This window comes from Lontra canadensis, unplaced genomic scaffold (genome assembly GCF_010015895.1).
Source record: "Lontra canadensis isolate GAN:19392208 unplaced genomic scaffold, GSC_riverotter_1.0 scaffold190, whole genome shotgun sequence".
Lineage (NCBI taxonomy): Eukaryota > Metazoa > Chordata > Mammalia > Carnivora > Mustelidae > Lontra > Lontra canadensis.
This window is the reverse complement of record NW_022631184.1, coordinates 1008866-1023033: the sequence shown is the minus strand read 5'-3', so window position 1 is coordinate 1023033 and position 14168 is coordinate 1008866. Positions and strand designations below refer to the sequence as shown.

The following is a 14168-nucleotide window of genomic DNA, read 5'->3' as shown; positions in this document are numbered from 1 at the left end:
ATTTTATGAAGTTCAGGAATGTTCCCTCTATCCCTATACTTTGAAGCGTTTTAATCAGGAATGGATGCTGGATGTTGTCAAATGCTTTTTCTGCATCAATTGAGAGGACCATGAAGTTCTTCTCTCTTCTCTTATTGATTTGTTCTATCACACTGATTGATTTGTGAATGTTGAACCATCCTTGTAGCACAGGAATGAATCCCACCTGGTCATGGTGGATAATCTTTTTAATGTGCTGTTGGATCCTGTTTGCTAGGATTTTATTGAGAATCTCAGCATTCATATTCATCAGTGATATTGGTCTGAAATTCTCCTTTTTGGTAGGGTCTTCGCCTGGTTTGGGGATCAGGGTAATTAATGCTGGCTTCATAGAAAGAGTCTGGAAATCTTCCTTCTGCTTCAATTTTTTGAAACAGCTTCAGGAGAATAGGTGTTATTTCTTCTTTGAACATTTGGTAGAATTCGCCAGGGAATCCATCAGGTCCTGGGCTCTTGTTTTTTGGGAGGTTTTTGATAACTGCTTCAATCTCGTTACTAGATATCAGTCTATTTAGGTTGTCAGTTTCTTCCTGGTTCAATTTTGGGAGTTTACAGTTTTCCAGGAATGCATTCATTTCATCTAGGTAGCTTAGCTTATTGGCATATAACTGTTGATAATAACTTCTGATGATTGTTTCTACTTCCTTGGTGATAGTTGTGATCTCTCCCTTTTCATTCAAAATTTTATGAACTTGGGCTTTCTCTCTTTTCTTTTGGATGAGTGTGGCCAATGGTTTATCAATCTTATTGATTCTTTCAAAAAACCAGCTTCTTGTTTCATTGATACGTTCTACTGTATCTCTGGTTTCTACCTCATTGATCTCTGCTCTAATCTTGATTATTTCCCTTATGTGTGCAGTGGTTTGATTTGTTGTTGATTCTCCAGTTCTTTAAGGTGTAGAGACAGCTGGTGTCTTCTGGATTTTTCAATTTTTTTTTTTTTGATGGAGGCTTGGATGGCTATATATTTCCCCCTTAGGACCGCCTTTGCTGTATCCCATAGGTTTTGGATCGAAGTGTCTCCATTCTCATTGATTTCCATTGTTTCAGTTCTTCTTTGGTCTCCTTGATCCAAGCATTCTTAAGCAAGGTGGTCTTAGCTTCCAGGTCTTTGAGATCCTTCTGAACTTTTCTTTGTGATGGAGCTGCAGTTTCAAAGCATTGAGATCTGAGAATATGCAGGGAATAATCTCAGTCTTTTCGTATCGGTTGAGTCCTGATTTGTGACCCAGTATGTGGTGTATTCTGGAGAAGGTTCCATGTGCACTTGAGAAGAATGAGTATTCTGTTGTTTTAGGGTGGAATGTTCTGTATATATCTATGAGGTCCTTCTGGTCCAATGTGTCATTCAATGCTCTTGTTTCTTTATTGATTTTCTGCTTTGATGATCTGTCTATTTCTGAGAGAGGCATGTTAAGAAATCCTACTATTAATGTATTCATAGCAATATGACTCTTTATCTTGATTAACAGTTTTCTTATGTAATTGGCTGCTCCCATATTGGGGCATAGATATATACAATTGTTAGATCATCTTGATGGATAGTCCCTTTAAGAATGATGTAGTGTCCTTTTGTATCTCTGACTACAGTCTTTTGTTTAAAATCTAATTTATCTGATATGAGAATTGCTACCCCGGCCTTCTTTGGAGGCCCATTGGCATTAAAGATGCTTCTTCATCCCTTCACTTTCAGTCTGGGTGTATCTTTAGGTTCAAAATGGGTCTCTTGTAGACAACATATGGATGGGTCCTGTCGTTTTATCCAATATGCAACCCTGTGCAGTTTTATGGGTGCATTTAGGCCATTCACATTGAGAGTGATTATTGATAGATACGTTTTTATTGACATCGTGTTACCTTTGAAGTCTTTCTTCCTGTTGATTGTCTCTATATTTCTGTTCAATGCTATTCTTAGGATTTTTCCTCTTTTATAGAACCCCCCTTAATATTTCCTGCAGTCTTGGCTTGGTGGTCGCATAGTCTTTTAAGCCTTGCCGGTCTTGGAAACTCTTTATCTCTCCGTCCATTTTGAATATCAGTCTTGCTGGATAAAGTATTCTTGGCTGCATTTTCTTCTCATTTAGCATCCTAAATATATCTTTCCAGCCCTTTCTGGCTTACCAGGTCTCTGGACAAGTCTGATGTTATTCTGATGGACTAAGTAAGGAGTAAGTAAGGAGCCTCTTTGTCCTAGTGGTTTTTAAGAGATTGTATCTACAATTCTGATTCCTCAATTTGACTATCAGGTGTCTTGATGTGTTTTTGGAATATATAATCTTGGTTGAAGATCGTTTGGCCTCTAGTACATGAACGCTGGTTTCATTCGCGAGATTGGGAAAATTTTCATGAAGAACTTGTTCCACTATATCTTCTAGACTTCTTTCTTTCTCCTCCCCTTCAGGGATTCTAATAATTCTGACGTTGGAACGTTTCATGGCATCATTTATTTCCCTGATTCTGTTTTTGTGGCTTTTAAGCTGTTTGTTCTAGGCTTCCTCCTGATCCTTTCTCTCTATCTCTTTGTCTTCCAGATCACTAATTCTATCTTCTGTCTCAGTTACCCTAGCTTTGTGAGAATTTAGATAGATTGGAACTCATTGAGAGCATTGTGAACCTCATCCCTGGTGGCTTTCAGTTCTGCCCTAATCAATTCTCTTTGGTCATCCATGGATTTCTCCAACCTATCTATTGCCTGGATAATTGTTAGCCTGAATTCTCTTTCCTACATATTGTCTATGTTGATAGCCATTAGCTCTGTTGCAGAAGGCCCATCCTCTGTATTTTTCTTCTGTTGGACATTCCTCCTCCTAGTCATTTTGGTGAGAGATGACTGAACGGATGTAGCTGGCTGTATTCACTGTGGTGCAGTCAAGGTGCACCCTGGAATGCTTATGAGCAATCCGGATTCCCCACCCAACTGAGAGAAAAAAGAAAAGCAAAATAAAAAAAGAGAGAGAGAGAGACAGGAAAAAAAGGGAAGATAAAAGAGGAGGTTCAGCCCAAATGGGCCCCAGGATAAGATTTATGAAGTGTACAAACAAAAACAGACAAACAAAAAGACTGATAAAAGTATATGACAAGAGGAAAAAAATATATATATATATGCAAATAAAGGTAGAACCTCGTCAGAAAGAACCCCAAGTATAAGATTTATATACTATCAGGACAAACACAAATAAACAGATACACTTGCGGAAGAAATAGATGGGAGAGTGGGTATAAATTCCCAGTGTGGGTGAGGAAGGTTGTTTTGATTTTTCCTAATGTATCTTGATATCTTTGTTAAAGGTCTCAACTTTCCTAAGATAGAGGGTGATTAAAAATTGGCTTACATATAGGGGTAGCATTGATTGGGGAAAGGGGATTACCTTATAGTTTAACTCTATATGAATTTTAGAAAATAAAAATAAAAAAGGAATAAACTAGACTAAACTAAACTAAAATTTAAAAACAAATTTAAAAAATAGAAATGCAAAAGAAAAACACAGGTGAATGTATCAAAAAGTTCAGGTTAGAAGGTTATAATGGAACTTGATGTACTGGACATCTCACTGTGATGGTAAATAGGTTAAAAAATTATCTATATAAAAAAAAAATGAACCAGAATTGTGGGAACGAGTTAAAAATAAAAGTTGTCCTATGAAGTAGTGGTGGTGGTTCTCTTGTAGTCTTTTTTTTTTTTCTTTCCTGGTTGGTTTTCTGGGGGAGGGGCCTGCCACGTGGGTTTTCAGTCAATGATGTTCCCTGAGTTAAGTCCTCCAGTCCCCCTCAAGGGTGTGGGCTCTGAGGAAACCAGTTTTTTTCAGACTTTGGTTCTCCTAAGGTTTTTATGTTTGTTCACTTTTTTTTCTCTCACCTTGACTGCTTTTGATGGTTTTTTGAGGTTTAGAGGAAAGAAACTGCACCCCGATCTCCCTCTCAGAGAGAAGCCTCAGTCTAATCCCCTGTGGGTGCTGCATAGCCCATGTAATTTCCCCCTTGGCCACTGGCAGAGCAGGTTCTGAGTCACGGTCCCTGGGGATGCCGGATCTTCTGTTTGTACCCAAAACCATGCCAGCTGCGGCTGTCTGGGCAGCTCCAGACCGCTAGAGAAGTTCCAAGCAGCAATTGCACACTGAGATTTTCCTGCTGGCCTGGACTGGGAGTGCCTAGTCTTTCTGGGTCTAAGAGCACCGGGCTTACACGCACTTCTCTCAGGGGAGGGTGTGGTTCATGCACGCATCTCAGGGTCTGTAGCAAGGCTTTCATCCCAGAGCACCAGGCTGGGCCTTCACGCACCTCTCTCAGGGGTGGGTGAGGGGCGTGCACGTCTCAGGCTCTGTTAGCACAGCTTGGCATTCTGCCATCTGGCAAGGCTCCCAGCCCTTTGCAGGAGCTGGACACCACGCTTTCTAGGCCGTGCTGGTGGCTCAGGGACCAAGACCTGGTTTCTACACCACATTCTCTCTGGGTCAGTGCCAGGAAAGGCTGTCCTGGGCCCGGGGACTTAAGCTCCTGTCCCTAGCCACCCCGATTCCCACAATTTCCCCCCATGATCCTTAGCTCCTTTGGAGCGCTTTCAACCAGTCTCCAAGTTAATGCTGGTCCCCAGATTCAGGGCACTCTCGTATTAGGGGTATTACTTTCCAATCGGTCGCCTCTGGTGGCTCTGTCCCCCTTTTGTTTATCTTCTGATATCAGTCCGATGTTCCACTGGCGTCTTCTGCCCCTGTAGCGATCCAGACGTGTATAATTCTGATCTCAGGCTGATTTCATGGGTGATTGGAGTTCTTTGTTAGGTAATCAGCTCACTTTAGTGTACAGGTTGAAAATGTGCCTCCTCCTACTTCCCCGCCATCTTTTCTCCAGAAGAGTTTATTTATGTATTTGATAGACAGGGATCACAAGAGGCAGGCATAGAGAGAGGAGGAAGCAGACTCCCTGCTGAGCAGAGAGCCCAATGTGGGGCTCAATCCCAGAACCCTGAGATCACGACCTGGGCCAAAGACAGGGGCTTTAACCCACTGAGCCCCCAGGCATCCCATAAGAGATTCATTTTAAACTCAAAGACACCTCCAGTTTTAAAGTGAAGGGGTGACCTGATTTCAAGCTTTACTACAAAGCTGTTATTTCCAAGACAATATGGTACTGGCATAAAAACAGACACATAGACCAGCAGAACATAGTAGAGAGCACAGATATGGACCCTCAACTCTATGGTCAAATAATCTTCAACAAAGCAGGAAAAAATATCCAGTGGAAAAAAGAAAGTCTCTTCAATAAATGGTGCTGGGAAAACTGGACAGCTATATGTAGAGGAATGAAACGACCATTCTCTTACACCATACACAACTATAAACTCAAAATGGATAATAGACCTCAATGTGAGACAGGAATCCATCAGAATCCTAGAGGAGAACATAGGCAGTAACCTCTTCGATATCAGCCACAGCAACTTCTTTCAAGATATGTCTCCAAAGGCAAAGGAAACAAAAGCGAAAATGAACTTTTGGGACTTCATCAAGATCAAAAGCTTCTGCATAGCAAAGGAAACAGTCAAGAAAACAAAGAGTCAACCCAGGGATTGGGAGAAAATATTTGCAAATGACAGTACAGACAAAAGATTGATATCCAGGATCTATAAAGAACTCCTCAAACTCAACACACAAAACAGACAATCATATCCAAAAATGGACAGAAGATATGAACAGACACTTCTCCAATGAAGACATACAAATGGCTATCAGACACATGAAAATATGTTCATCATCACTAGCCATCAGGTAGATTCAAGTTAAAACCACATTGAGATACCAACTTACACCACTTAGAATGGCCAAAATTAGCAAGACAGGAAACAACATGTGTTGGAGGGGATGTGGAGACAGGGGAACCCTCTCACACTGTTGGTGGGAATGCAGTTGGTGCAGCCACTTTGGAGAACAGTGTGCAGATTCCTCAAGAAATTAAAAATAGAGCTTCCCTATGACCCTGCAATTGCACTACTGGGCATTTACCCCAAATATACAGATGTAGTGAAAAGAAGGGCCATCTGTACCCCAAAGGTTATAGCAGCAATGGCCACGGTCGCCAAACTGAGGAAAGAACCAAGATGCCCTTCAATGGACGAATGGATAAGGAAGATGTGGTCCATATCCACTATGGAGTATTATGCCTCCATCAGAAAGGATGAATACCCAACTTTTGTAGCAACATGGACGGGACTGGAAAAGATTATGCTGAGTGAAATAAGTCAAGCAGAGAGAGTCAATTATCATATTGTTTCACATATTTGTGGAGCATAACAAATAGCATGGAGGACAAGGGGAGTTAGAGAGGAGAAGGGAGTTGAGGGAAATTGGAAGGGAAGGTGAACCATGAGAGACTATGGACTCTGAAAAACAATCTGAGGGTTTTGAAGGGTTGGGGGGTGGGCGGTTGGGGGAACCAGGTGCTGGGTATTGGAGAGGGCACGGTTTGCATGGAGCACTGGGTGTGGTGCAAAAACAATGAATGCTGTTACGCTGAAAATAAATTAAAATATTTAAAATAAATAAAAAATAAAGTGAAGGGGTGGAAAATCATTTACCATGCTAGTGGACATCAAAAGAAAGCTGGTATGCGAATCATTTTATCAGGCAAACTAGATTTTAAAACAAAGACTGTACTAGGAGATGAGGAAGGACACTATATCATAATTACAGGGTCTATCAAACAAGATCTAACAATTGCAAAGATTTATACCACTAACATGGGAGTAGCCAATTATATAAGCCAATTAATAACAAACTCAAAGAAGCATTGACAATAATACAGTAATAGTTGGAGACTTTAACACCTCCCTCACTGCAATGGACCGATCATCTAAGAAGATCAACAAGGAAATAAGGGCTTTGAAAAACACAGAGATATATTCAGAACATTCTACTCTAAAACATCAGAATACACATTCTTCTCCAGTGCACATTGAACATTCTCCAGAAAGATCTCATCCCAGGTTACAAATTAGATCTCAACCAGGAATAAAAGATTGAGGTCATTTCCTGTGTTCTTTTGCACCACAGTACTTTGAAGCTGGAACTCAACAAAAGGAAAGTTGGAAAGAACTCAAATACATGAAAGCTTAATAGCATCCTGCTAAAGAATGAATGGGTCAACCAGGAGATTAAAGAAGGATTAAAAAAAAAATCAATAGAAAGTTCTCAGTTACACAGCCTAACCCTGGACCTAAAAGAGCTGGAGAAAGAAAACAAATAAAGCCTAAAGCCAGCAGGCGAAGAGAAATAACAAAGATTGGCATTGAAATCAATGAAATAGAAACAAAAAGAACAGTAGAGCTGATCACGAAATTAGGAGCTTGTTCTTTGAAAGAATTAATATCGATAACCCCCTGACTAGACTTATCAAAAAGAAAAAAGAGAAAGGTCCCAAATATATAAAATCATGGTTGAAAGAAGAGAGATCACAACTAACACTGAAGAAATATAAACAATTAAAGAGCATATTATGGGCAATATATGACATATATGGGCAAATATATATGAAAATTAGACAATCTGGAAGAAACGGAGGCATTCCTAGAAACATAAACTACAAAAATAAACCTGGAAGAAATAGAAAACCTGAGCAGACCCATAACCAGCAAGTAAATTGAAGCAGAAACAAAAATCTCTCAAGAAACAAAAGCCCAGGACCAGATGGCTTCCCTGGGGAATTCTACCAAACATTTAAAGAAGAATTAATACCTATTCCTCCAAAGCTATTTCAAAAAAAAACTGAGATGGAAGGAAATTTTCCAAACTCGTTTTATGAGGCCAGCATTACCTTGACCCCAAAACCAGACAAAGACCCCACCAAAAAGAAGTACAGTCCAATATCCCTTATGAACATGGATGCAAGAATTCTCACCAAAATCCCAGCCAATAGATCCAACAGTACATTAAAAGGATCATTTACCACGACTATGTAGGATTTATTCCTGGGCTGCAAGTTTGGTTCAACATCCACAAATCAATGTGATATAGCACATAAATAAAAGAAAACAAGAACCATCTGATTCTCTCAATAGATACAGACAAAAGAATTCGACAAAGTACAGTATCTTTTCTTGATTAAAACTTTCTACAGTGTAGGGATAAAAAATACATACCTTAATATCATAAAAGCCATCTATGAAAAACCCACAGAAAATATCATTCTCAGTGGGGAAAACCCAATAGCTTTTCTCCTAAGTTCAGGAACACAGCAGGTATGTCCACAATCACCACTGTTGTCCAACATAGTACTAAAAGTCCTAGTTTCATCAATCAGACAACAACAACAACAACAAAAATAAAAGGAATCTGAATCAGCAAAGAAAACATCAGACTCCACTCTTTGCAGATGATGTGATACTCTTATGTGCAAAACCCAAAAACTCGACCCCAAAATTGCAAGAATTCATACAAGAATTCAGTAATGTGGTAGAATATGAAATCAATGTACAGAAATCAGTTGCATTTCTATACACCAATAATGAGACAGGAGAGATGAAGGGGTCAATTCCATTTACAATTGCACCCAAAACCATAGGATTCCTAGGAATAAATCTAACCAAAGTGGTGAAGGATCTGTACTCAGCAAACTATAGAATACTCATGAAAGAAATTGAGGAAGACACAAAGAAATGAAAATGTTCCATGCTCAAAGATTGAAAGAATAAATAGGGTTAAAAGGTCTATGCTACTTAGAGCAATCTACACATTCAATTCAATCCCTATCAAAATACCATCAACTTTTTTTTCACAGAACTATAACAAATAATCCTAAAATTTGTCTAGAACCAGAGAATATTCTGAATAGGAGTGGAAAGGAATGTTAGCCATAGGAATAAACATAGCCAAAGGAATATTGAAAAACAAAACAAAACAAAACAAAGCCGGGGACATCACAATGCCTGACTTTAAGCTGTATTATAAAGCTGTAATCATCAAGGTAGTATGGTACTGGCACAAAAATGACACATAGATCCACAGAACAGAATAGAGAGTTCAGAAATGGACACTCAACTCTATGGTCAACTATCTTCAACAAAGCAGGAAAGAATATCCAGTGGAAAAAGGACAGTCTCTTCAACAAATGGTGTTGGAAATATTGGACAGCCACATTCAAAAGAATGAAACTGGATCATTTCCTTACACCATACACAAAAATAGACACAAGATGGATGAGATGGATGAAGGACAAAATTCTCGAGGAAAACACAGGCAACAAGCTCTTCAAACTTGTCCATACCTTGCTAGACATGTCTCCAGATAGGCAAGGGAAACAAAGGCAAAAATGAACGATTGGGACTTCATCAAGATAAAAAATGTCTTCACAGCAAAGGAAACAGTCAACAAAATCAAAAGACAACTGACAGAATGGAAGAAGATATTTGCAATAACTTATCAGATAAAGAGCTAGTATCCAACAACTCTAAAGAATTATCAGACTCAATACCTGAAAAACAAATAATCCAGTCAAGAAATGAGCAGATGACAAGAACAGATACTTCTTCAATTGAGGCATACAAAATGCTAACAGACACACGAAAATATGTTCAAGATCACTCATCACAGGGGCGCCTGGGTGGCTCAGTCAATTAAACAGCTGCCTTTGGCTCAGGTCATGATTCCAGGGTCCTGGTATCAAGCCCCACATCAGACTCCCTGCTTCTCCCTCTCCTTCTGCTGCTGCTCCCCTTGCTTGTATTCCCTCAATCTCTGTCAAATGAAATTAAAAATACCTTTAAAATTTAAAAAGATCACTCATCATGAGAGAAATATAAATCAACATCACAGTGATACACTACCTCAAATCTGTCAGAGGGGCTAAAATTAAGTTATGGAACAACAGGTGTTGGTGAAGATGGGAAAAGAAAAACACTTTTACCCTACTGGTGAGGGTGGAAAATGGTGCAGCCACTCTGGAAAGCAGTATAGAGATTCCACAAAAAGTTAAAAATAGAACTATTCTATGACCCAGCAATTACACTACTAGATATTTATCCAAAGGATACAAATATAGTGATTTGAAGGGAAACTTGCACCTCAATTTTACAGCAGCAATGTCCACAATTGCTAAACTATGGATAGAGCCTAGGTGTCCACTGACAGATGATTGGGTAAAGAAGAGGTGGACATATATAGATATAGATATAGATGATATAGATATATAGATATAGATATCTATATATGTATATATATTATAATATTCAATTCTAGCCCTGAAACTAATAAGATACTATGTGTTAACTAACTCAAATTTAAATTAAACAAAAGAAATTTTTTTTAAAAAATGAAGAAACAGGAGAAATCATTCTGAAAATGTAGTATTGCTGGAGGAAATGATTCATAGAAGTATCCAGTAGAGGATCTATGCCAGTATGACTCACTGATTTTTTGACAATGGTGAAAAATCCACTAATAAGAAGGATAGTATTTTCAGTGAAATGTGTCAGAGCCATTGGACATCCATTGATATAGAAACCAAACCAAACCAAACAAACAAACCTCCATCTAAACTTCACCTCTTATACAAATGTGAACTCAAAGGTATGGCAGCATTAATTCAAAGTAAAACATAAAACCATAAATCTTTTACAAATGAAGCATAGGAGAAGATCTTCAGGACATAGAAATTTCTGGGTTCTTAAAATATCCCTGAAAGTACACTGCATTAAAGAAAAAAAACACTTGATAAATAGGACTTTACCAAAATTGAAAACTTTTGCTCTCCTAAGAACTTTGCTTGTATTAAGAACATGAAAAGACAAGCTATTAATGAGGTGAGTGTAGTTGCAAACCATATTATCTGACAAAGAACTTCTGTATAGAAATGCAAAGAACTCAACCTTCAACAGAAAATTATCTATCTATCATCTATCTATCTATCTATCTATCTATCTATCTATCTATCTATCATCTATATCTATCTATCTATCTATCTATCTATCTATCTATCTATCTATCATCTATCTATCTATCTCTATCTATCTCCAAATAGAAAATGGGCAAAAGACATGAACAGACATTTCTCCAAGGGAACATGCAGATGACAAATAAGCACAAGAGAAAAAAAAATGTCCAACATCACTAGCCATGAGGGAAATGCTAATGAAAACCTGACTGAATTATCATTACTACCCACCCGTTAGGACAGCTGGTAAATATAAAACAGTAAAACATCAAATGTTGGAAAGAGCCAGTTCTCCTACATTGCTGTTGGGAATGTAAATGGAACAGAGACTCTGGTAAGGCAGTTTGGTAGGTTCTACAGAAGTGAAGCATAAACCCTACAACCTAGCAAGCTCTGTTTGACCTCTATCTCAGAGAATGAAAATTCAAACTCCCACAAAAAAAACTTTGCACAAATGTTCACTGCAGGTTTATTTGTAATTGCTGAAAGACTGGAAACAACAAAAATCGTTGTCTGTCAAGGGACCTTTCTGTACTATCTGAAGCTTCTTGTGAATCTATAAATCTACCTCTCCAATTCCCTATTTATGTAGCAGTGTCAACACACCTCAGAATAGTCTTTAGAACTAGCAGTCCCACCCTGGCTCACTGGAGCTCCAAGCATCCCTAAAAGCCTAAGGACCCTAAGGTGTATGTATCATGCAGCAGTGAAGAAGGCAGGAGGTGTTTGGTGCAGGTCTGTGACTAGGTGGGTGCTGGGCTGTGAAGCCTTGTAGCTCTAGGGGGCAGAGAAGGCCAGTTATGGGATAGAGGTAGCACCAAGACTGCTGTCCTCCCAGAGCTGATGCTTTTGCCTTTGGGGAAGAAAGGCCAGGACAGGGACCCAGCTCAGAGTTTACCCTTGTTTCTTACCCCCCCCCCCACCCTGGACTGCATCTGTCCCCTGACCTGGTAGATCTCCTCCCCAAACCTGTCACCCCCTGTCTCCTGCTCACAGAATCACCTCCAAACAAATTTGCTCCCATTGTAGAGATGAAGGAATGGGGATTCAAGGGGTGAGCAGCACTGGGGTGCTAGCCTACCCAGGAGCCTCGTGTTTGTGGAAACCAAGGCATGGTGAACAGGGTCTGAGCAGCTCAGCAGAGGAGGTTGCAAGTGCTGGAATCACATAAGCAACCCACATCCCCCATACATCTAAGTGACCTGGACTCTACCAGTCTCTACCCTGGCTCCTGAAAGCACCACTGTCAAATCACTTCAGACACCATCCATCTTATTAGAGATGTAAGCCTCCCAATTCCCATGTCTCTCTGAAGTTCACTTTCCATGCCCACAGGAAGCTTTTTTATGGATCCCATCTGTGTATGTCCAGGTACTATGAGTACACTGCCTTGATTGAGCTCAGACCAGGAGCCACAGATCTAGGTCCCTCCCCTTCCAGTGGAGCTGTAGCCATATGTGGGGACCAGCTCACTGAGATCTATACCTCACCTGAGCTTCCAGCCCACATCCCTGGAGCTAAGAGGGGCCATTTCCCAGGAGGTCCTGGACGTGGAACCTCTAACTGCCTAACTGCCTTCTGAGCCCAGTGTCCGATTTATCATAAAACCTGCATTCTACCTCTTAGAAGTAGCCCTTTTCCTTCATGCCCGAGTAGACCTCTAAGGTGCACCCTTTTCCACCTCTCTTGCAATGTATCTTACTCTGTGCAAACACTCAGGCACCTAAAGCACCTAATGTGAATCCCCCATATCTTCCCCATTTCTAGCAGTGTTTCTTTGGTGAGAACAGAGCCACCATCCTGGCCTCTCATACCACTTTGCCTACTGTCCTGACTCCACACCTCCTTATCCAGAAACAGGGAATGTCCCATGTCTCTGGACTCCCTCCTTCCTGACACCCTGATCTTGTCATATTTGTTCTTCCAAGGCCTGCATCACACAGGAACCTGTCATGGAGAAACCCCTGTTGTCATGGCCAGTCTGAAGCCATAATATTAGGGTCACACCTCAAGATTAGCAACAGTCCACTAGGAGGTCTCATCCAGAAATACTTTATGCAAAAGATCCTTGAATAAAGCCATACTATTTTTCTTTTCCTTCCAATTATAATGGTGGTGATCTCATCAGCTGTGCTTGGGTTGTAGAGATCAGTATATCTGAAAGTGTTGATGGTTACAGGCACATTGTGCTCAGGGTCAGCTCTGCTTCACCGACACATTATTAGAGCTGGGAGATCCCAGCATCAGGAGAATGAGATAAATCATCAGGGCAGTAGTGATTGCAAGCCAGACTGCATGTCACAATCACCCCGGGGGTTGTTTCTCATAAATAACTCATTTAGAAATGATCATTTAAAGTAGCTTATTTTCCCTAATATTCATATTCAATATTCAATATTCAAATTCACTCCTGGAGATGACCACAGCTTTGCCAACTCCCTTTCTATGTCATCATGAGTGGGTGCACAGGTGTCACCCTTGGGCACTGTGTGTAAGGCAGAAACTTCCAGAAAGACCTTCACTGGAATGAGGAACCTCTCTACCTTATGGAGCTGAGCCTGCCTCTCACTGCACTGCTTGACCTTTTGTCTTAAGACCTCTACCTCTCCCTTGAGGATGGAGCATCTCTCCTTCAACTGGAAGAACTCAGACAATGACTCCACAGTGATCCAGGCCTGAGTTTCCTCTACAACATCCTCTCCCATTTCCTGTCTTGAATTTTAATACAAAGTCTTCAAACCACAGGGGTGTTTCATCTTCTAGGGCATGGTGTCATTCCCTTTGAGGAGGAGACCTCCCCAAAAGGTGAATAATGCACAGGTAGCAGGCCCCAAGGACCTCAGTCTGAAGTAAATCCCAGGTGAGAAGGAACTCTAATGCTTACTTCTCTGTGGAGTTGAAAGGTGTCCAGTCAGAAAGTGTTGGGTCACACTGGTGTCCCAGTGGCTTTTTTACCCAGTGCTAAGCTGCAATGGAGGGCTCATGGTTTGAAGACTCCCAGGTAGCCATTGTTCCAATGGACACATTGGTACAGTGCTGAGCAGGTTTGGAGGTCCCATAATCTGAGACCAAGTGGCAAACCCAATGTTCGATTGCTTTGTGCTCTTGGGGAAGAAATGATCCACATCCAAGGGCACAAGGTGAGCCTGCTGTCCATGTGCCTGCTTGGATTAGAGCAGAGCTGTGTTGTTGGTCTCCAGCTCCTTTAGGAC

At 40.5% G+C, this 14168-nt stretch overlaps 1 long non-coding RNA gene across 1 annotated transcript in view; it reads right to left on the bottom strand.

Annotated features, from left to right (window-relative positions):
- Positions 1-9637, bottom strand: part of LOC116861095 — a 15366-nt gene extending 5729 nt beyond the window's left edge. Inside the window, exons 1-2 of the long non-coding RNA XR_004381410.1 lie at positions 9616-9637; positions 3896-3900 (exon numbers count right to left, since the gene is read on the bottom strand). This is a non-coding gene — a long non-coding RNA (uncharacterized LOC116861095). The remainder of the gene's footprint in view (positions 1-3895; positions 3901-9615) is intronic.
- Positions 9638-14168: the final 4531 nt, after the last annotated feature.